The sequence below is a fragment of the Coregonus clupeaformis genome, chromosome 35, assembly GCF_020615455.1.
Source record: "Coregonus clupeaformis isolate EN_2021a chromosome 35, ASM2061545v1, whole genome shotgun sequence".
In the NCBI taxonomy this organism is placed as follows: Eukaryota; Metazoa; Chordata; class Actinopteri; order Salmoniformes; family Salmonidae; genus Coregonus; species Coregonus clupeaformis.
The window spans coordinates 32,684,965-32,705,862 of NC_059226.1; the positions used below are offsets into that span (position 1 = coordinate 32,684,965).

Below are 20,898 nucleotides of genomic sequence, written 5' to 3' on the forward strand. Positions count from 1 at the left end.
TGTTATGTCAGGAGAGCGTTTGGTTCGCATGACTGAATTCACCTGTGACACATATGCATGTTGCCATATCAACCGATAAAACGATGGTAGAGTCAAACAAATAAATAGGGTAATGGAGAATGATGGCCTGATTATGTCTGGCTTATGAAATGTTATATGTAATTGTCCTACTTTAAAGCAAACATTAATTCGGCACACCTGATGTAAGCGTTTATCACTCTTCACGTACAGTAGTAGTAGTAGAATGATTTGATCACTCTTTATGTAGTATGATTTGATCACTCTTTATGTAGTATGATTTTATGACCCTTTACATAGTAGTGGTATGGTTTGATCACCCTTTACGTAGTGTGACTTTGCTTACAAATCTATGTAGTACCCTTTAACCTCTAACCCCTAACTCTAACCCCTGGTGCCTGACCGGCCGGACGATGATGACGTCAGCATACTAGCGGTAACCTTTAACCTCTAACTCTAACCTCTGACCCTGTCCTGATGCCTGACCAGCCGGATGATGATGATGATGATGACGTCGTCATACTAGCGGTAACCTTTAACCCCTAACACTAACTCTAACCTCTGGTGCCTGACCGGCCGGACGATGATGACGTCAGCATATTAGCGGTAACCTTTAACCCCTAACTCTAACCTCTGACCCTGTCCTGGTGCCTGACCAGCCGGATGATGATGATGATGATGACGTCGTCATACTAGAGGTAACCTTTAACCCCTGACCTCTAATCACTAACTCTAACTCCTGACCTTTAACTAGGGATGCAAATTTCGGTCAATTTTGCTGCCGACTAATTGACCCTCATTAACCGGTTAACAAACGGTCAAGTTTGTTCATTTTTAGAGCTTAATTGAAAAGGGCAACAGCGCAAGCCAATCGTCTCACAGCTGAAAGGCTACAGTATTATTGAACATACAACCACTGTAAAGAAATAGCCCCTGTTAAACATAATTTCAGACATTTACCAAAATGCAATTCGTGGGAACACACTGTTCTAAACAGCGCGCCTGATGCGAGCGGTTCCAAATGTGACAGAGATAAACATCTCTTGTTAGAATCTTAGAAAGAGGGGGAATGTAAAGATGCAGCAACTAGGATGGGGTTGCTAATACGATTATGATTGTGCCTTTGGCTTCTGGACAACGAAACAAAACGTTTATTTGAAAACCAATAGAACAGGAGAGGAATGCTGTTTTCAATGCCAAATGAGGAAGTCTTTATAAAATAAGTGCCTCCACGTTTCTATGGTTGGATTTTGGCTATAGGCTACTTTGAAGCAAGGTAAGACACGCCTCATAGTATGAAGTAAAACATCCAGGTTTCAAACAATGAAGTGTTATGTTTTCAAAAAAATGCATACTGCCTCCAATTGCAAGGTAAATGGATGAATATATGTTAATCAATATAAAGCTGGGCCATTAAAACGTTTTTTAAAATTTTTATTGTTGTACAATGACTGGGCTTATAAGAACATAGTCTCCCGAGTGGCGCAGTGGTCTAAGGCACTGCATCGCAGTGCTAGCTGTGCCACTAGAGATCCTGGTTTGAATCCAGGCTCTGTCGTAGCCGGCCGTGACTGGGAGACCCCATGGGGCGGCGCCCAATTGGTCCAGGGTAGGAGAGGGAATGGCCGGCAGGGGATGTAGCTCAGTTGATAGAACATGGCGTTTGCAACGCCAGGGTTGTGGGTTCGATTCCCACAGGGGGTATGAAAAATAATAATGTATGCACTAACTGTAAGTCGCTCTGGATAAGAGCGTCTGCTAAATGACTAAAATGTAAATGTAGTGCTCAATCAATCAATGAAATGTATTTTATATAGCCTTTTTACATCAGCAGTTGTCATACAGATACCCAGCCTAAACTCCCAAAGAGCAAGTAATGCAAGCTTAGATCATTAAACTCCTCTAGAGGTCATTCAGTTGAACGGGGGGGGTCAATGCAAATAGTCCGGGTGGCCATTTTATTAATTGTTCAGCAGTCTTCTGTCTTGGGGGTCGAAGCTGTTAAGGAGCCTTTTGGACCTAGACTTGGCGCTCCGGTACCACTTGCCGTGCGGTAGCAGAGAGAACAGTCTATGACTTGGGTGACTGGAGTCTTTGACAATTTTTTGGGTCTTCCTGGATGACAGGAAGCTTGGTCCCAGTGATGTACTGGGCTGTACGCATTACCCTCTGTAGCGCCTTACGGTCAGATGCCGAGCAGTTGCCATACCAGGCGGTGATGCAACCAGTCAGGATGCTCTCAATGGTGCAGCTGTAGAACTTTTTGAGGATCTGGGGACCCATGACAAATCTTTTCAGTCTCCTGAGGGGGAATAGGCTTTGTCGTGCCCTTTTCACAACTTTCATTATTGTGTTTGGACCATGATAGTTTGTTGGTGATGTGGACACCAAGGAACTTGAAACTCTTGACCCGCTCCACTACAGCCCCGTCGATGTGAATGGGGGCGTGTTCGGCCCTCCTTTTCCTGTAGTCCACGATCATCTCCTTTGTCTTGCTCACATTGAGGGAGAGGTTGTTGTCCTGGCACCACACTGCCAGGTATCTGACCTCCTCCCTATAGGCTGTCTCATCATTGTCGGGGATCAGGCCTACCAACGTCGTGTTGTCAGCAAACTTAATGATGGTGTTGGAGTCATGCTTGGCCACGCAGTCGTGGGTGAACAGGGAGTACAGGAGGGGACTAAGCACGCACCCCTGAGGGGCCCCCGTGTTGAGGATGTGTTGTTGCCTACCCTCACCACCTGGGGTGGCCCGTCAGGAAGTCCAGGATCCAGTTGCAGAGGGAGGTGTTTAGTCCCAGGGTCCTTAGCTAAGTGATGAGCTTAGAGGGCACTATGGTGTTGAACACTGAGCTGTAGTCAATGAACAGCATTCTCACATAGGTGTTCCTTTTGTCCAGGTGGGAAAGGGCAGTGTGGAGTGCGATTAAGATTACGTCATCTGTGGATCTGTTGGGGCGGTATGCAAATTGGAGTGGGTCTAAGGTTTCCAGGATGATGGTGTCGATGTGAGCCATGACCAGCCTTCCACTTCATGGCTACTGATGTGAGTGCTACGGGGCGGTAGTCATTTAGGCAGGTTATCCAGACCAACAGAACAGGTCAGTGAACAGAACAGCAGACAGTTGTACATCAGGAGCAACAGATCAATAGCTCATTATGTACTGTAGCTGTAGCCCATTGCAAAGTCCCACAAAGCACCCTATTCCCTATATAGTGCACTACTTTTGACCAGGGTCCATTGACCTAAATGGCACCCAATGGGCCCTGATCAAAAGTAGTACACTTGATTGGGAATAGGGTGTCTTTTGGGATGCAGAGCTATGTTTGATCCTGTGAGAACAACAGGGTAATAAATGATAGGTCAATCTCTATTACCTCAACTACCTCAACTAGCCGGTGCCCCCGCACATTGACTCTGCACCGGTACCCCCCTGTATATATAGCCTCCCTACTGTTATTTTATTTGACTTCTGCTCTTTTTCTTCTCAACACTTTTTTGTTGTTGTTTTATTTTACTTTTTTATAAAAAAATAAATGCATTGTTGGTTAAGGGCTGTAAGTAAACATTTCACTGTAATGTCTACACCTGTTGTATTCGGCGCATGTGGCCAATACAATTTGATTTGATTTGATTTGATAGACAGACCTATCTGATCCTATCCACAATGTGGAACAGTGCCTTTAGTGTTCTAAAAGTAGGTGAAATAGAAACAGATGTTTCCCTTTGTTTCCATAGAAATAGATGTTTCCATTTGTTTCCATTGAAATAGATGTTTCCATTTGTTTCCATAGAAATAGATGTTTCCATTTGTTTCCATAGAAACAGATGTTTCCATTTCCGGTTGTCTACTGCCATGTAGCACTTGTCTTCTTTGATTCCAAACGTCATGGTCCATGTGAAGACGTCCACATCGTCTCAATAGTAACAACTTCTGCTACAGCTCTATTTCGCTTACATTTCAAACCTATTGCCTGGAGACATCTGACATCTCCCGATCCACCATTTGGTTAGAGATGAGATTAGTCTGCTGTATTATGGCGCTCAGTGGTCACGTGTCTCTATATACAGTTACACTAACGGCAGGCTGACCCATCATTCTGCCTGTACGGCTCAGTGGCTAATTTAAATCAAACAAAACAGCACCGCCGTCTGGTCGTAGTAGGTATTACACATAACGGAAATCGGTTTGTTGTCTTCCTGTTTCTAGATGTGTGTTGCGGTAGTAAGTTGATCGCATGCTATTGCTTCTGCTACTACACGGTCTATGGACAGTAACGTTTTAGCTACATTGTGTCATGTCATGATTATGCCCGCGGTAAAACACGGATAAATAACTCGATATGGTGTTACCAAAATAACCGGTTAGTGTTACAGTTCAAGGGCAACCAATTTACGCTGTACTACTGTATTACGCTGTAGTGCAACAACTTGAAATGATTGTCTGACATTCGCTCACATATTGAGTGAAAGCATGCTGAAAGCATTTCTAACAGTAGGCCTACGGTCTGCTTGGGTCGGTGTTTCAGTAGTGAAGTGAGTGGTGCAGTTTCCAAGTTAGCCGGGTTCTCCTCTCCACCATTCTCAACGGAGGCTTCACTCTATGTGCACGTGAGTATTGGTAGACTACTCAATGAGCATCTATCTCTCTTTCTGGTATCTTTCCTTCTCTCAAAAGGCAATGAATGAATGAGAGCCGATTTCAACCAACACTTTGTCAGTCAAACTCATTTGTGTCATCCACCCCACCATCCCCCCCCCCCCACAGTGGCCATACTGTCTGGGGAGATGCGCCTACTGCAGAGGAGGCTGGTGGGAGGTGCTATAGGAGGACGGGCTCATTATAATGGCTGGAATGGAATCAATGGAATGGTATCAAACACATGGGAACAACATGTTTGACGCAGTTCCATTGATTCCATTCCAGCCATTACAATGAGCCTGTCCTCCTATAGCTCCTCCCCCAGCCTCCTCTGTCTACTGTAACTTCAACAATTGCGACCCTGACCCTGATCCTGACCCTGATCCTGACCCTGACCCTGATCCTAACCCTGACCCTGATCCTAACCCTGACCCTGATCCTGACCCTGATCCTGACCCTGATCCTGACCCTGACCCTGACCCTGATCCTGACCCTGATCCTAACCCTGATCCTGACCCTGATCCTGACCCTGACCCTGACCCTGATCCTAACCCTAACCCTGACCCTGACCCTGACCCTGATCCTAACCCTGATCCTAACCCTGACCCTGATCCTGACCCTGACCCTGACCCTGACCCTGACCCTGACCCTGACCCTGATCCTGACCCTGATCCTGACCCTGATCCTGACCCTGATCCTAACCCTGTCCCTGATCCTAACCCTGATCCTGACCCTGATCCTGACCCTGATCCTGACCCTGACCCTGACCCTGATCCTGACCCTGACCCTGACCCTGATCCTGACCCTAGCCCTGATCCTGACCCTGATCCTGACCCTGACCCTGACCCTGATCCTAACCCTGTCCCTGATCCTAACCCTGATCCTGACCCTGACCCTGATCCTGATCCTAACCCTGTCCCTGATCCTAACCCTGATCCTGACCCTGACCCTGATCCTGATCCTGACCCTGACCCTGATCCTGATCCTGACCCTGACCCTGACCCTGATCCTGACCCTAACCCTGATCCTGACCCTGATCCTGACCCTGACCCTGACCCTGATCCTAACCCTGACCCTGACCCTGACCCTGATCCTAACCCTAACCCTGATCCTGACCCTAACCCTGATCCTGACCCTGATCCTGACCCTGACCCTGACCCTGATCCTAACCCTGACCCTGACCCTGACCCTGATCCTAACCCTGATCCTGACCCTGACCCTGATCCTGACCCTGACCCTGACCCTGACCCTAACCCTGATCCTGACCCTGACCCTGACCCTGACCCTGATCCTGACCCTGACCCTGACCCTAACCCTGATCCTGACCCTGACCCTGACCCTGACCCTGATCCTGACCCTAACCCTAACCCTAACCCTGATCCTGACCCTGATCCTGATCCTGACCCTAACCCTAACCCTGATCCTGATCCTGACCCTAACCCTAACCCTGACCCTGACCCTGATCCTGATCCTGACCCTGACCCTGACCCTGATCCTGATCCTGACCCTGACCCTGACCCTGATCCTGATCCTAACCCTGACCCTGACCCTGACCCTGATCCTGATCCTAACCCTGACCCTGACCCTGACCCTGATCCTGACCCTGACCCTGATCCTGATCCTGACCCTGACCCTGATCCTGATCCTAACCCTGACCCTGACCCTGACCCTAACCCTGATCCTGATCCTGATCCTGACCCTGACCCTGACCCTGACCCTGATCCTGACCCTGACCCTGACCCTGATCCTGATCCTGATCCTGACCCTGACCCTGACCCTGATCCTGACCCTGACCCTGACCCTGATCCTGATCCTAACCCTGACCCTGACCCTAACCCTGATCCTGACCCTGACCTTGACCCTGATCCTGATCCTAACCCTGACCCTGACCCTAACCCTGATCCTGACCCTGACCTTGACCCTGATCCTGATCCTGACCCTGACCCTAACCCTGATCCTGTCCCTGACCCTGATCCTGATCCTGACCCTAACCCTAACCCTAACCCTGATCCTGATCCTGACCCTAACCCTGACCCTGACCCTGACCCTGATCCTGATCCTGACCCTGACCCTGACCCTGACCCTGATCCTGATCCTGACCCTGACCCTGATCCTGATCCTAACCCTGACCCTGACCCTGACCCTGATCCTGATCCTAACCCTGACCCTGACCCTGACCCTGATCCTGACCCTGACCCTGATCCTGATCCTGACCCTGACCCTGACCCTGATCCTGATCCTAACCCTGACCCTGACCCTAACCCTGACCCTGATCCTGATCCTGATCCTGATCCTGACCCTGACCCTGACCCTGACCCTGATCCTGACCCTGACCCTGATCCTGATCCTGACCCTGACCCTGACCCTGACCCTGATCCTGACCCTGACCCTGACCCTGATCCTGATCCTAACCCTGACCCTGACCCTAACCCTGATCCTGACCCTGACCTTGACCCTGATCCTGACCCTAACCCTGACCCTGACCCTAACCCTGATCCTGACCCTGACCTTGACCCTGATCCTGATCCTGACCCTGACCCTAACCCTGATCCTGTCCCTGACCTTGACCCTGATCCTGATCCTAACCCTAACCCTAACCCTGATCCTGACCCTAACCCTAACCCTAACCCTGATCCTGACCCTGACCTTGACCCTGATCCTGACCCTGACCCTGACCTTGATCCTGACCCTGACCCTAACCCTAACCCTGATCCTGACCCTGACCTTGACCCTGATCCTGATCCTAACCCTGACCCTGACCCTAACCCTGATCCTGTCCCTGTCCCTGTCCCTGACCCTAACCCTGATCCTGACCCTGATCCTAACCCTGACCCTAACCCTGATCCTGACCCTGACCTTGACCTTGACCCTGATCCTGATCCTGACCCTGACCTTGACCCTGATCCTGATCCTAACCCTGACCCTGACCCTGACCCTGACCCTAACCCTGATCCTGTCCCTGTCCCTGTCCCTGACCCTAACCCTGATCCTGTCCCTGATCCTAACCCTGACCCTATCCCTGACCCTAACCCTGATCCTGTCCCTAACCCTGACCCTAACCCTGATCCTGACCCTGACCCTAACCCTGATCCTGTCCCTAACCCTGACCCTGATCCTGTTCCTAACCCTGATCCTGTCCCTAACCCTAACCCTGACCCTGATCCTGTCCCTAACCCTAACCCTGATCCTGTCCCTAACCCTAACCCTGATCCTGATCCTGATCCTAACCCTGACCCTGACCCTAACCCTGTCCCTGACCCTAACCCTGATCCTGTCCCTAACCCTGACCCTGTCCCTAACCCTGATCCTGATCCTAACCCTGATCCTGTCCCTGATCCTAACCCTGACCCTATCCCTGACCCTGACCCTAACCCTGATCCTGTCCCTAACCCTGTCCCTGACCCTAACCCTAACCCTGACCCTGACCCTAACCCTAACCCTGATCCTAATCCTGACCCTGACCCTAACCCTGATCCTGTCCTTAAACCTGACCCTGATCCTGTCCCTGACCCTAACCCTGATCCTGTCCCTGACCCTGACCCCTGATCCTGTCCCTAACCCTGACCCTAACCCTGATCCTGTCCCTAACCCTGACCCTAACCCTGATCCTGACCCTCTCCTGTTCATAGTGGCCCTACTGTCTGAAGAGATGTTCCTACTGTAACTTCAACAAGTACATCCCTCGCTCTGACAACCAGGACGTCATGTTGGAGTGTCTCCAGCGGGAGACCGAGACCTTACTAAAGCTCAGCCAGGTGTCCCGGTAGGTTTACCGTCTAAATTCAACCCTCTGTGTGCCATCGCCTTTAGCTTTAGTGTCTCCAAGGGTGCATCTGAAATGGCACTCTATTCCCTATACAGTGCACTATTTCCAGAGTGCCTGAGGCTGACGATATAGGGAAAAGGGTGCCATTTCAGACTCACTCAGGCTGCTCCTCCACCTCCTGCAATTCAACTCCAAGTCAAGAGTCTTAGCATTTTTCTTCCTTCTATTTTAACATCTCTCTCTCGCTCTCTCTCTCTCTCTGTCCTCTCTCTCTCCCTGTCCTCTCTCTCTCTCTCTCTCTCTCTCTCTCTCTCTCTGTCCCTCTCTCTCTCCCTGTCCCCCTCTCCCTGTCCTCTCTCTCTCTCTCTCTCTCTCTCTCTCTCTCTCTCTCTCACCCTCCCTCCCTGTCTCTCTCACCCTCCATCCCTCCCTCCCTGTCTCTCCCCCTCCCTCCCTGTCTCTCTCCCTCCCTGTCTCTCTCCCCCCTCCCTGTCTCTCTCCCCCTCCCTCCCTGTCTCTCTCTCCCCCTCCCTGTCTCTCTCTCCCTCCCTCCCTGTCTCTCAATTCAATTTCAATTTCAATTTAAGGGCTTTATTGGCATGGGAAACGTGTGTTAACATTGCCTCTCTCTCTCTCTCCTCTCTCTCCCCTTTCTCTCTCTCTCTCTCTCTCCCTCCCTGTCTCTCTCTCTCTCTCTCTCCCAGTCTCTCTCCCCCTCCCTCCCAGTCTCTCTCCCCCTCCCTCCCTGTCTCTCTCTCCCTCCCTCCCTGTCTCTCTCTCCTCTCTCTCCCCTTTCTCTCTCTCTCTCTCCCTCTCTTCTCTCTCTCTCTCTCTCCCTCCCTGTCTCTCTCTCTCTCTCTCTCTCTCTCTCTCTCTCTCTCTCTCTCTCTCTCTCTCTCTCTCTCTCTCTCTCTCTCTCTCTCTCTCTCCCTCTCTTCTCTCTCTCGTCTTCAGTATCACCTCTGTGTTTTTTGGAGGCGGGACTCCCAGCCTGGCCCGCCCCTCCACCATTGCTGCGGTCCTGGAGATGGTTGCCAGGCACGCTGGCCTATCAGAGGAGGCGGAGGTCACTCTGGAGGTCAACCCCACCCCCATAGGAAGCTCTAAGTTGGAGAACTTCCTCCATGCAGGCGTCAACCGTTTTTCCATCGGAGTGCAGGTGCGATTAAGGCCGGTATTCAATCAGTTGCACATAGTAGATTCCCTGAAAGCATACTCAGAAGTGTTGAATTACATCCTGCTACTGTATATCATGGGAATGGTCAGGCGGAGGCTAGCAACCCTATCTCATAAAACCTTTTCTGCTACGGAAACTGAAAGAATAGAAAACATTGTTAATGGTGGAAAGAGGAGAAGGAGAGAGAAGGAGAAGAGAGGAGGAGGAGAACAAGAGTGTGATGCAGCCTTTAGAATGAAGCAACACAGTCAGTCACTGATCACTAGCTTTGTTCTGAACAGTCAGTTACTGATCACTAGCTTTGTTCTGAGAACCAAGTGTCCTTTTCATATGTGGAACTGGGGAGCTGAAGGAGAGCTTTGGGAAACACTGTTCTAACATGTCTCTCATATGTCTGCTTCTTTTCAACCAACAGTCTCTCCGGGATGACAACCTGAAGGTTCTGGGGAGAGGCCATTACACTCAGCATGCTTTACAGACCGTAGCGGAGGCTCGGAGGCTCTGCCCGGGTAGGGTGTCGGTCGACGTCATGGTCAGAGGGTTGCATCCTGGGAGTTGGAATTGGATGAGCTGCTGTCGGTGTGTGACGACCACGTCTCCCTGTACCAGCTGACCCTGGAGAGAGGCATGTCTATTCTTACAAACACTGATAGTTTTTTTTGTGCGTGAGTATTTAGAAGTTTAATTGACATGTACAGATCAGAACATGAGATGGGGAGATGGAGGAGAGGATACATGAGAGGAAGTAGCAGGAACTCTACCACTACATTTTACATTTTAGTCATTTAGCAGACGCTCTTATCCAGAGCGACTTACAGGAGCAATTAGGGTTAAGTGCCTTGCTCAAGGGCACATCGACAGATTTTTCACCTAGTCGGCTTGGGGATTAGAACCAGCGACCTTTCGGTTACTGGCACAACGCTCTTAACCACTAAGCTACCTGCCGCCCCAGCAGACTGAACCTGCAGATATTCTGAAGAAGGTTTTTACTTGCTGTGATATGTGGTTGTTTTTACTTACCGTAGTTGAATTAGTAGCTGTTGTGATTGTAACAGCTAATAGGTATCCACATGAATATATGCACTGACTGTAAGTCACTCTGGATAAGAGCTTCTGCTGCTAAATGACTCCAATGTAAACATGTCAACTGCAGGCACACAGCTCTTCAGCCAGGTTCAGAAAGGCCAACTGAGCGTGCCCAGTGATGACATCACAGCTGTCATGTATGAATCTGCCAGGAGGATTCTTCAGAATAGAGGCTATCTGCAGTATGAGGTGTCCAACTTTGCAAGAAATGTAAGTTCTACTCTCTCTCTCTCTCTGTGTGTGTGAGTCCTTGTGTCTGTCCTACTACTGTGCCATAGTAGAAATACCTTTAACAGAAAACCCTGCAGTAGAAAACCCTTTAGTACAAACCCCTGCAGTAGAAACCCCTTTAGGACAAACCCCTGCAGTAGAAACCCCTTTAGTACAAACCCCTGCAGTAGAAACTCCCGAGTGGCGCAGTGGTCTAAGGCACTGCATCGCAGTGCCAGCTGTGCCACTAGAGATCCTGGTTCAAATCCAGGCTCGTGACCGGGAGACCCATGGTGTGGCGCACATTTGGCCCAGCGTCATCCAGGGAAGGGGAGGGAATGGCCAGCAGGGATGTAGAGCATGGTGTTTGCAACGCCAGCGTTGTGGGTTCGATTCCCACGGGGGCCAGTATGAAAAATAATGTGTGCACTAACTGTAAGTCGCTCTGGATAAGAGTGTCTGCTAAATGAATAAATAAATAAAGAGAAACCCCCTTTAGTACAAACCCCTGCAGTAGAAACCCCTTTAGTACAAACCCCTGCAGTAGAAACACCAGGCTATTCTCTGTGCTGTATTGGTTGTCATAACTATTGAATATTAATATTACCTGCTACAGTTGGGACACATCTGTAATATACCTTGTGTATTTTATGTTTGTTTTGAAGGGTGCCATCAGCCAACACAATATGAGCTACTGGAAGGCCAGTCAGTACCTTGGAGTGGGCCCTGGTGAGTTAATAGTGCTTTATGAATGCTTTATGAATGCTCTATAACATCTTTATGAATGCTGTATAACACCATTTTGAATGCTTTATGACACCTTTATGAATGCTCTATAAGACCTGTATGAATGCTCTATAACAACTTTATGAATGCTGTATAACACCTTTATGAATGCTCTATAAAGCCTTTATAAGTGGTTGTTTATTTGAAGTGGGACTCTTCTGTCTGCCAGGAGCCCATGGTCACTTCGTCCCCCATGGAGAGGGGGGTGTATGTCGAGAGGCCCGTACCCAGACTCTGGAGCCTGATGTCTGGGTGAGAGAGGTGCAGCAGAGGGGTCACGGGACTCGACGCAGGATACCCCTCACCCACTACTTTCCGCTTCAGGCTGTTCACCTGCAGAGTTCACACCGTGCTGCTCGTTAAAGGGATAATCCACTCCAGAATGAAACTCCTGTTTTGGTAATAATCTATGTTCTATGAGTGGGTAAAATAACTATTTTCACCTTTGATTTGACTTCTAAGTGGTCCGTCTGTACAATCAGAAAATGGTGTTGTGCCACGTAATTGCGATAAGGTTCTCGTCCCAGGAGATAAGGAATAACAAACTATCCCGTTTCATATCGCTGTAAGTCCCATATCAGCCAATAGACGGTATGAACATACTGGTTGACTGGTGAGTCAGCTGATCTAATGTCTGCTTCAGGACTGTTCACCTGCAGAGTTCATACGGTGCTGCACGTTAATGGTCTACTTTCAATAATACTGTTCACCTGCAGAGTTCATACGGTGCTGCACGTTAATGGTCTACTTTCAATAATACTGTTCACCTGCAGAGTTCATACGGTGCTGCACGTTAATGGTCTACTTTCAATAATACTGTTCACCTGCAGAGTTCATACGGTGCTGCACGTTAATGGTCTACTTTCAATAATACTGTTCACCTGCAGAGTTCATACGGTGCTGCACGTTAATGGTCTACTTTCAATAATACTGTTCACCTGCAGAGTTCATACGGTGCTGCACGTTAATGGTCTACTTTCAATAATACTGTTCACCTGCAGAGTTCATACGGTGCTGCACGTTAATGGTCTACTTTCAATAATACTGTTCACCTGCAGAGTTCATACGGTGCTGCACGTTAATGGTCTACTTTCAATAATACTGTTCACCTGCAGAGTTCATACGGTGCTGCACGTTAATGGTCTACTTTCAATAATACTGTTCACCTGCAGAGTTCATACGGTGCTGCACGTTAATGGTCTACTTTCAATAATACTGTTCACCTGCAGAGTTCATACGGTGCTGCACGTTAATGGTCTACTTTCAATAATACTGTTCACCTGCAGAGTTCATACGGTGCTGCACGTTAATGGTCTACTTTCAATAATACTGTTCACCTGCAGAGTTCATACGGTGCTGCACGTTAATGGTCTACTTTCAATAATACTGTTCACCTGCAGAGTTCATACGGTGCTGCACGTTAATGGTCTACTTTCAATAATACTGTTCACCTGCAGAGTTCATACGGTGCTGCACGTTAATGGTCTACTTTCAATAATACTGTTCACCTGCAGAGTTCATACGGTGCTGCACGTTAATGGTCTACTTTCAATAATACTGTTCACCTGCAGAGTTCATACGGTGCTGCACGTTAATGGTCTACTTTCAATAATACTGTTCACCTGCAGAGTTCATACGGTGCTGCACGTTAATGGTCTACTTTCAATAATACTGTTCACCTGCAGAGTTCATACGGTGCTGCACGTTAATGGTCTACTTTCAATAATACTGTTCACCTGCAGAGTTCATACGGTGCTGCACGTTAATGGTCTACTTTCAATAATACTGTTCACCTGCAGAGTTCATACGGTGCTGCACGCTAATGGTCTACTTTCAATAATACTGTTCACCTGCAGAGTTCATACGGTGCTGCACGTTAATGGTCTACTTTCAATAATACTGTTCACCTGCAGAGTTCATACGGTGCTGCACGTTAATGGTCTACTTTCAATAATACTGTTCACCTGCAGAGTTCATACGGTGCTGCACGTTAATGGTCTACTTTCAATAATACTGTTCACCTGCAGAGTTCATACGGTGCTGCACGTTAATGGTCTACTTTCAATAAGCGTGCCGTCTTTAGCCAACTCTCTTGCTATCTCTCTCAGAATGACCTTCTTGATCCAAACCAGTCAGGTTTCAAGACTGGTCATTCAACTGAGACTGCTCTTCTCTGTGTCACGGAGGCTCTCCGCACTGCTAAAGCTAACTATCTCTCCTCTGCTCTTGTCCTTCTAGACCTGTCTGCTGCCTTTGATACTGTGAACCATCAGATCCTCCTCTCCACCCTCTCCGAGCTGGGCATCTCCGGCGCGGCTCACTCTTGGATTGCGTCCTACCTGACCGGTCGCTCCTACCAAGTGGCGTGGCGAGAAGCTGTCTCCGTACCACGTGCTCTCACCACTGGTGTCCCCCAGGGCTCAGTTCTAGGCCCTCTCCTATTCTCGCTGTACACCAAGTCACTTGGCTCTGTCATATCCTCACATGGTCTCTCCTATCATTGCTACGCAGACGACACACAACTAATCTTCTCCTTTCCCCCTTCTGATAACCAGGTGGCGAATCACATCTCTGCATGTCTGGCAGACATATCAGTGTGGATGACGGATCACCACCTCAAGCTGAACCTCGGCAAGACGGAGCTGCTCTTCCTCCCGGGGAAGGACTGCCTGTTCCATGATCTCGCCATCACGGTTGACAACTCCGTTGTGTCCTCCTCCCAAAGTGCGAAGAGCCTTGGCGTGACCCTGGACAACACCCTGTCGTTCTCCGCTAACATCAAGGCGGTGACCCGATCCTGTAGGTTCATGCTCTACAACATTCGGAGAGTACGACCCTGCCTTACACAGGAAGCGGCACCGGTCCTAATCCAGGCACTTGTCATCTCCCGTCTGGATTACTGCAACTCGCTGTTGGCTGGGCTCCCTGCCTGTGCCATTAAACCCCTACAACTCATCCAGAATGCTGCAGCCCGTCTGGTGTTCAACCTTCCCAAGTTCTCTCACGTCACCCCGCTCCTTCGCACACTCCACTGGCTTCCAGTTGAAGCTCGCATCTGCTACAAGACCATGGTGCTTGCCTACGGAGCTGTGAGGGGAACGGCACCTCCGTACCTTCAGGCTCTGATCAGTCCCTACACCCAAACGAGGGCATTGCGTTCATCCACCTCTGGCCTGCTGGCTCCCCTACCTCTGCGGAAGCATAGTTCCCGCTCAGCTCAGTCAAAATTGTTCGCTGCTCTGGCACCCCAATGGTGGAACAAGCTTCCTCACGACGCCAGGACAGCAGAGTCACTCACCACCTTCCGGAGACATTTGAAACCCCACCTCTTTAAGGAATACCTCGGATAGGATAAAGTAATCCTTCTACCCCCCCTTCCCCAACCAACCCCACCCCCCTTGTAAAGTGGTTATCCCACTGGCTATAAGGTGAATGCACCAATTTGTAAGTCGCTCTGGATAAGTGCTAAATGACGTAAATGTAAATGTAATAATACTGTTCACCTGCAGAGTTCATACGGTGCTGCACGTTAATAGCATACTTCCAACAATACTCCAGACTCACTCATAGCATGGGGTTCTATTCAGGGTTTGTATTTGTACATCAAGCGCTCACGCTACAGAAACAGGAAATCCTGCCCTATGGGCCATTCTGGCTTGGACAAGGCTTCCTTACTCACAGCATGGCAGATATACTGTAGCAACTTGTTCACTTTATTCTTCTGATTGCAGATTGGAGGAAGTGTTGGTCATGGGACTGTGTTTGATTGACGGCATCACTCACCAGGTAATCTTGGTTAACCCAGAACATTGACGGCATCACTCACCAGGTAATCTTGGTTAACCCAGAACATTGACGGCATCACTCACCAGGTAATCTTGGTTAACCCAGAACATTGACGGCATCACTCACCAGGTAATCTTGGTTAACCCAGAACATTGACGGCATCACTCACCAGGTAATCTTGGTTAACCCAGAACATTGACGGCATCACTCACCAGGTAATCTTGGTTAACCCAGAACATTGACGGCATCACTCACCAGGTAATCTTGGTTAACCCAGAACATTGACGGCATCACTCACCAGGTAATCTTGGTTAACCCAGAACATTGACGGCATCACTCACCAGGTAATCTTGGTTAACCCAGAACATTGACGGCATCACTCACCAGGTAATCTTGGTTAACCCAGAACATTGACGGCATCACTCACCAGGTAATCTTGGTTAACCCAGAACATTGACGGCATCACTCACCAGGTAATCTTGGTTAACCCAGAACATTGACGGCATCACTCACCAGGTAATCTTGGTTAACCCAGAACATTGACGGCATCACTCACCAGGTAATCTTGGTTAACCCAGAACATTGACGGCATCACTCACCAGGTAATCTTGGTTAACCCAGAACATTGACGGCATCACTCACCAGGTAATCTTGGTTAACCCAGAACATTGACGGCATCACTCACCAGGTAATCTTGGTTAACCCAGAACATTGACGGCATCACTCACCAGGTAATCTTGGTTAACCCAGAACATTGACGGCATCACTCACCAGGTAATCTTGGTTAACCCAGAACATTGACGGCATCACTCACCAGGTAATCTTGGTTAACCCAGAACATTGACGGCATCACTCACCAGGTAATCTTGGTTAACCCAGAACATTGACGGCATCACTCACCAGGTAATCTTGGTTAACCCAGAACATTGACGGCATCACTCACCAGGTAATCTTGGTTAACCCAGAACATTGACGGCATCACTCCCCAGGTAATCTTGGTTAACCCAGAACATTGACGGCATCACTCACCAGGTAATCTTGGTTAACCCAGAACATTGACGGCATCACTCACCAGGTAATCTTGGTTAACCCAGAACATTGACGGCATCACTCACCAGGTAATCTTGGTTAACCCAGAACATTGACGGCATCACTCACCAGGTAATCTTGGTTAACCCAGAACATTGACGGCATCACTCACCAGGTAATCTTGGTTAACCCAGAACATTGACGGCATCACTCCCCAGGTAATCTTGGTTAACCCAGAACATTGACGGCATCACTCCCCAGGTAATCTTGGTTAACCCAGAACATTGACGGCATCACTCCCCAGGTAATCTTGGTTAACCCAGAACATTGACGGCATCACTCACCAGGTAATCTTGGTTAACCCAGAACATTGACGGCATCACTCACCAGGTAATCTTGGTTAACCCAGAACATTGACGGCATCACTCACCAGGTAATCTTGGTTAACCCAGAACATTGACGGCATCACTCACCAGGTAATCTTGGTTAACCCAGAACATTGACGGCATCACTCACCAGGTAATCTTGGTTAACCCAGAACATTGACGGCATCACTCACCAGGTAATCTTGGTTAACCCAGAACATTGACGGCATCACTCACCAGGTAATCTTGGTTAACCCAGAACATTGACGGCATCACTCACCAGGTAATCTTGGTTAACCCAGAACATTGACGGCATCACTCACCAGGTAATCTTGGTTAACCCAGAACATTGACGGCATCACTCACCAGGTAATCTTGGTTAACCCAGAACATTGACGGCATCACTCACCAGGTAATCTTGGTTAACCCAGAACATTGACGGCATCACTCACCAGGTAATCTTGGTTAACCCAGAACATTGACGGCATCACTCACCAGGTAATCTTGGTTAACCCAGAACATTGACGGCATCACTCACCAGGTAATCTTGGTTAACCCAGAACATTGACGGCATCACTCACCAGGTAATCTTGGTTAACCCAGAACATTGACGGCATCACTCACCAGGTAATCTTGGTTAACCCAGAACATTGACGGCATCACTCCCCAGGTAATCTTGGTTAACCCAGAACATTGACGGCATCACTCCCCAGGTAATCTTGGTTAACCCAGAACATTGACGGCATCACTCACCAGGTAATCTTGGTTAACCCAGAACATTGACGGCATCACTCACCAGGTAATCTTGGTTAACCCAGAACATTGACGGCATCACTCACCAGGTAATCTTGGTTAACCCAGAACATTGACGGCATCACTCACCAGGTAATCTTGGTTAACCCAGAACATTGACGGCATCACTCACCAGGTAATCTTGGTTAACCCAGAACATTGACGGCATCACTCACCAGGTAATCTTGGTTAACCCAGAACATTGACGGCATCACTCACCAGGTAATCTTGGTTAACCCAGAACATTGACGGCATCACTCACCAGGTAATCTTGGTTAACCCAGAACATTGACGGCATCACTCACCAGGTAATCTTGGTTAACCCAGAACATTGACGGCATCACTCACCAGGTAATCTTGGTTAACCCAGAACATTGACACATACTAAACAGTATATACACACAGTAGATGCTATAACAAGAGGATGTTTCAATTGTTTCTAGATTCATTGTTTGTGTCAATAGGGTCCATCATCAATGGATAAAAACATTTTCTAACCGTACATTGTGTTCAGTATGTTGCACACCGCTGTTCTGATTCAACTTTCTTTCTGTCTACATCTGGGTTTATGTTTCTGATTCATGGTAATTCTGCGGCAGCATTGGCAGTTGTTCAGTCCCAGGGCAGATCTACACCAGATTCTCAGCTCATCTTCTGAAGTACAATATCTTCAACAGACAGGCCTTCTAATCCTGGATGACAGGTAACCCAGACCTTCAACAGACAGGCCTTCTAATCCTGGATGACAGGTAACCCAGACCTTCAACAGACAGGCCTTCTAATCCTGGATGACAGGTAACCCAGACCTTCAACAGACAGGCCTTCTAATCCTGGATGACAGGTAACCCAGACCTTCAACAGACAGGCCTTCTAATCCTGGATGACAGGTAACCCAGACCTTCAACAGACAGGCCTTCTAATCTTCTAATCCTGGATGACAGGTAACCCATGGTAACCTGTTTGCCCTGTTCTGTCATATATATACTGTATTATATTATTAATGGAGCTCAGAAAAGTCTCTCTTCAGTTTATTGGGAAGTATACAATAGTTGGTCCCACTTTAAACAAACTACAATTCATAAAGCCTTTATAGAGCATTCACAAAGAGTTTATGAGGGCTTCATTAAGAATGATAACTTGTGGTCTGTTTAAAGTGGGACCCAGTAGTTGTATCTCCATGTCTGTTTGAGTCTCTAAGTAACACAGGGTCCCCCCCACTATACAGCTGATTCAAATAATCAACTCATCATCAAGCTTTGATTATTTGAATCAGCTGTGTAGTGCTAGGGCACAAACCAAAACGTGCTCCCCTTGGGGTCCCCAGGACAGAGTTTGGGAAACACTGACAACCCCTTTTGTCTTCTGTGTAGGGATCTGCGGTGCTCGTGGCAGGGTCTGGCCTCAATGGACAGCATGTTACCCACCCTGCTACTGGAGCTGGGGACCCACATCACCCAGGGGCTCCAGCAGCAGGCCAGGGTGTCTGGAGACCCACATCACCCAGGGGCTCCAGCAGCAGGCCAGGGTGTCTGGAGACCCACATCACCCAGGGGCTCCAGCAGCAGGCCAGGGTGTCTGGGAGACCCACATCACCCAGGGGCTCCAGCAGCAGGCCAGGGTGTCTGGGGACCCACATCACCCAGGGGCTCCAGCAGCAGGCCAGGGTGTCTGGGGACCCACATCACCCAGGGGCTCCAGCAGCAGGCCAGGGTGTCCAGCAGCAGGCAAGGGTGTCTGGGGACCTACATCACCCAGGGGCTCCAGCAGCAGGCCAGGGTGTCTGGGGACCCACATCACCCAGGGGCTCCAGCAGCAGGCCAGGGTGTCCAGCGTGGGAGACCAGAGAGGTGGAGGACGGAGGGTCTCCAAGCCTGGCTGACAGAGAGGGGAGAGAGAGAGATCCTGGAGAGTTACCTGGAAGCCACTATGAACTGTAGACGCTGGCCAAATCTACCATCTACGGTACACTGATGAAGTAGATTAGCTGCAGTAAGATGAGAATAAACTGCAGTTGGCACTAAACTGTAGTCACCGTGTTCTGATTAGTGACAGGTTAGATCTTCCTGATAGGCTGATAAAGCTCTAGATGAGATGTTTACAGTTGAACAGGATGCTGTCGGGACTCAGGAAAGGTCCTCCGCCTTGTCATGTTGCTCTCTATGAACACATCATTCTATACCCCTTAAGTGTAGTAAACAGAGGTAATCACACACACACACACACACACACACCCTACAAGCAGTTACCAAAAGCAGTAGTTAAATAGGTTGTTTATGAAGGTTAGCGTGCCACGGACTCCAGTTCCTCCACGCTTATCTAGTCATCTGTCATCAGAGCTGTAATGAACCACTGTTATTGTCAAGCTCCCTCTAATGGAGCTCTGCCTCCCCATCATAGCGTGAGAAGATGTAGCGTGAGAGGGGGCTGGATCACCTGGCAGAGAGTGTGTGTGTGTGTGTGTGTGTGACGTGGGGGAGAGTGACGTGGTCATGGTCCCTGTATCTGGCCCAGGTGCAGAGCAGACCAGATCCCCAGATTAGACAGACAGGTTTAAACCTTCTGTTGTCCATCAGCTGTGATGAAAGGCTTGGTCTAACACAGGGGTGTCAAACTCATTTTAGCTCAGGGGCCACATGGAGGAAAATCTATTCCCAAGTGGGCCGGACCGGTAAAATCATGGTATATATAACTTAAAAACAACAACTTCAGATTGTTTTCTTTGTTTTAATACGATCAACATAAAACATAAAACTGGAGCCTAAAGACAGTGTGTCCAAAATAGTACAAGCACAACATCACTATTAATCATAAAACACCTCAAGTTTATTTGAAAATTCTAAAGAAAAAGAACACACAAACACACAATGCCTCAGTGATTCACAGAACTGTTTCACAGATCACAGAACAGAACTATATCAGGGTGTCATTTCTCAGGCAGAAATGTAGATGCAAATAATGAAATCCTGTTCCCCAAACAAGTGCAAGAACCACAGAGTCAAGAATAGGTTAAATATACAAATAAAATAAAATCAATTAAAAACAATAGCACATCAACATAAAAACATATAAACATAAAGCTGGAGCCTGAGGACAGTGTGTCCAAAAGCACAACATCACTATTAATCATAAAACACCTCAAGTTATTTGAAATTTTGAGCACAAACACACAATGCCTCAGTGATTCACAGAAGTATATCACAGATCACAGAACTATATCAGGGTGTCTCATGCAGCACTTTA

At 48.5% G+C, this 20,898-nt stretch overlaps 1 long non-coding RNA gene across 1 annotated transcript; it reads left to right on the top strand.

The window, feature by feature from the left end:
- The first annotated feature begins 4,231 nt into the window (after positions 1-4,231).
- LOC121551484 lies at positions 4,232-9,169 on the top strand. The gene is made up of 3 exons (XR_005997070.2): positions 4,232-4,630; positions 8,291-8,424; positions 9,132-9,169. It is a non-coding gene; the product is annotated as an uncharacterized LOC121551484 (long non-coding RNA).
- Positions 9,170-20,898: the final 11,729 nt, after the last annotated feature.